This window comes from Anneissia japonica, unplaced genomic scaffold (assembly GCF_011630105.1).
Source record: "Anneissia japonica isolate Jap-2015-1 unplaced genomic scaffold, ASM1163010v1 scaffold2223_len56047_cov118, whole genome shotgun sequence".
In the NCBI taxonomy this organism is placed as follows: Eukaryota; Metazoa; Echinodermata; class Crinoidea; order Comatulida; family Comatulidae; genus Anneissia; species Anneissia japonica.
Genome location: NW_022689194.1, coordinates 27,517 through 31,636, shown reverse-complemented (window position 1 = coordinate 31,636; position 4,120 = coordinate 27,517). Strand labels below are relative to the sequence as shown.

General features: G+C 28.1%; 1 pseudogene; it reads right to left on the bottom strand.

The window, feature by feature from the left end:
- LOC117124577 overlaps window positions 1-4,120 on the bottom strand; it is a 30,630-nt pseudogene that overhangs the window by 4,755 nt on the left and 21,755 nt on the right.

The window sequence follows — 4,120 nt, the reverse complement described above, 5'->3', positions numbered from 1 at the left end:
TTTCTATTTGTTTATTTATTTACTTTATTCATTTATTTATATTTATTTAACTTATAATAAATAAAATAAAAAATATTCTGATTAATATAGGCTCTTTAATATAAGATATAATATAATTTAATTTCTTTCAATTTCTTGGTCCTACCTTTTTTTCGGCGCCTTGAGACGATTTTATTGTGGAAGGCGCATACTGTCGCCGGAGTACCTGCGTGTAGTGGTGGTGACGCCGTCTCAACAACAGGAGTGCGCATTTTTCATTTTGCTGCTTGGTTTTTTCCATTCTTTGGTCTGCCTGTTTTTAAAGGCTTAATTTATCAATTATTTATTTATTTATTTATTTTCTATTTGTTTATTTATTTACTTTATTCATTTATTTATATTTATTTAACTTATAATAAATAAAATAAAAAATATTCTGATTAATATAGGCTCTTTAATATAAGATATAATATAATTTAATTTCTTTTAATTTCTTGGTCCTACCCTTTTTTCGGCGCCTTGAGACGATTTTATTGTGGAAGGCGCACTACAAATATCCCACCATTACCATTACCATTACCATATATATATCGATCGAAGTATGCTGTATTGAATAAGCTTTGTCACCAATAATTTTTACACCCCGTAATATGCCAATTAGGGCAATAATCTAGGATTTCCATATCTTAGGAGCATTTGTCATAGAGACATGAATCGTTTTTATTTGTTTTTCAATGTTTTTTTTTTCGAATAAAGTTTGTAACCAAATTTTACACACTCAAGTTTAGCACGATGATTCGAATAAAGCTTGTAACTAAATTTTCCACATTCCAGTTTTATATGCAAATCTGCTTAAATATGCAAATTGGGGCAAAAAAGCAAGGTTCCCATATTTTGGCAACAATTAGTCGTAAAATCTCACTTCTTTTTCCGAATTTTCTAAGTTTACATTACTCTTACTCCACTTAAAAAGAAACCGAAAACGCAATTTTGTTGAAATTATTTGCTTGATATGCAAATTAGGTGTCGAAATATAGAATGCCTATATCTTGGCATCTACAGATTACAACATTAAAATGATAATATAATTTTCACGAAATGACAAGTACATGGACTATATACAGACGTGTAAACAACCCTATTCGATACGTGTTTCAGACATATTAAAAATACGTTTAAATATGTTTATACCTTTGTAAAATGGTTATTATTACCTTTTGATTTGATTTCGATTGTATGAGGACCATTAACGAGCCTGGCATACGTCACATCCCTGGTAAATAAAATGGTTAACATCGTTAAATATGTTTATCTATTTCGAAAGATTACTTGATTCGAGTTTCATGTTTTATGGTAATACCAATCAATTCAATTCAAAAATAGCATTCATTTCCTTCAAAAACGTAATTACAATTTTCTATAAAATGTAACAAATAAACAGAGTATTGAAGAGGGCACAATTCCTAAAGGCAGAGCTTGCGATAGATGTGTCTAAAACATTTAATAATACATTAATAAATGAAAAATATTATAAATATACATACAGTAAAAATAATTAAAATAAGGAAAAAAAAACTATTTTTTAGTCTAATTTCAACTAACATATGAAAAATCATTCAGTCAATATTATGGTTGATTAAATCATTTTTATTAGGTACAAATATAGAACATGAATGCGATAAAAGAATTAAATTCAGCTTTTATATACAAAAGAACATTGTTAACGTGTATTAAGAATTTGGAGTTTTAATAAATTAAGAAAATAAAATTAAGGATCTGTACTAGTTCTTGACGCCAGAGATTTTTCTTATGATTTGCTTTAGGAGTATTTGAAGTTTACTTAGATTAGATGATGATAATATAATAAATTAATAATAATAATAATAACAATATTAATAATAATAATAATAATAATAATAGCAAAGCAATAGCAATAGCAAAAGTAATAGTAATAATAATCATAACAATAATAATAATAAAAATAACAATAACAACAATAATAATAATAATAATAATAATAATAATATTAATCAGTAATTTATAACTTCATCAAGGACGCAGTGAACAATTTTAAAGGATTTTGTAAACAAAAAAGATTTTCAAATTAGTTTTAAATGAGTTTAAATTTAAAGATTGTCTAACAGAAAGAGGTAAGATTCCAAAGATAATGTGTATAAACAGAAAAGACTTTTGTTCATATGCTTATAGCTTTATTCTCTTTGACGGTGCTTGAAGAAAAAATGAATATTAAGAATGAAGATGAAAAAATTTCTCGGGGAAAAAGATAAATTACATATATAACAAATAGGCCATGGGCACCGTGCACCCTCCCCACCCCACAGTTAAACTTCCTTTGTATCATTTTGTTGCTACAGGCATATAAAACAAAAAATTGATGTTAACAAGAATAATATAGGGATGCATTGTATGTACTTGCGTCATTTGTAATGGTCGTTAGTGTTTTATGGTCAATGCTTTTTTTAGGGGGGTGGGATAACTTGGGAGGGGTAACATTTATGCCCATAACCTGTGAATTAAAAATCCCATCAATGTTATTTTTGTAGCCATGTGTAGCACATATGTTTCTTAATCATATGAAGTTTAAATAAAATGAATCCGACAATTATTAACGTCACTAGAGGTCAAAAGGTCATTGACCTTTTTCTAAAAAGCAAATTTTTTCATAAAATATCATTAAACTTCAGTGTCATATGTCTCATTTTGGATGTATTTGATACAAATTGTGTTTTTCTTGTAGTTATTAACATATGGAATACAAAAATTGAGGTTAATAAGAAAAAAATTAAAATGTATCATGTACTATTGTTTATGATCCGAGAAATTTGTAATCAACAACAGTTTTTGGGGTAGGGGGTAACAGTTATGCTCATAGCCCTTGATTTAGTCAATGGATTTGTATGATGTTGGTATCAACATTTAGCCTATAGATTGGTCAGTCAATCAAATTGAAAAAAATTTGAAACAGGCAGAAATTGACGTAGCTAGAGGTCAAAATGTCACTGACCTACACAGAAAAGTTGTATATTTATTCCCAAACACTCACCAACGTTTACAAATCTACAGTTGTGAGTAGATTTGATAAAAATTTGTATTTTCTATTATAAATAAACATATGGAATATAAAACAATAATATTATCAAGAAAAATGTATAAATTGAATAAATGTACTACTGTCATTGTGTTATAATCTTAAAATTTGTAAACAACAGTTTTGGGGTAGGGGATAACATTAAATGCTCATAACTCTTGATTTACTCAATTGATTTGTATGATGTTGGTATCAACATTTAGCCTATAGATTGGTCGGTCATTCAAATTTAAAAATTATTGAAATTGGCAAAAATTTACGCAACTAGAGGTCAAAAGGTCATTGACCTACATAGAAAAGTTGTCTTTATCCAGTACCGCTCGTTTATTTTATTCGTGTGGGAAACTTTTAACATAACTTTCACCACTATATATTTCCATATATTGTAATAAAGAATATCTGCCATGGTTTTTGGGAAGAATTTGCATTTTTCTACAGAAGTCAACGACCTTTTGATACGTCAATTTCAGCACACATTTTAAATTTGAATGGCTGGAAAATCTACAGGCTACATGTTAATACCAACATCATGCAAGTCTATCCAATAAATCATGAGTTATGAACCTAAATGTTAACCCCTATCCCAAACATCACCATTGATTACACAAGTAATCAAAAATGACAGTAATACATTTAATAAATTTATACATTTTTCTTGTTAATATCATTTTTGATATTCCATATGCTTATTAATAATAGAAAATACTAATTGGTATCAAATCTACTCTCAACTGTAGATTTGTAAACGTTTGTGAGTGAATTGGGAATAAATATACAACTTTTCTGTGTAGGTCAGTGACCTTTTGACCTCTAGTTGCGTCAATTTCTGCCAATTTCAAAACTTTTTAAATTTGAATGACTGACCAATCTATAGGCTAAATTTTGATACCAACATCATACAAATCAATTGAGTAAATCAAGAGTTATGAGCATTTAATATTATCCCCTTATATTTCCTTCACATCCAACAGCAAGTACACTTGCCACTTACAGGATGGAATGATGCTTTATAAACTAAGTCTCTTTATGAGG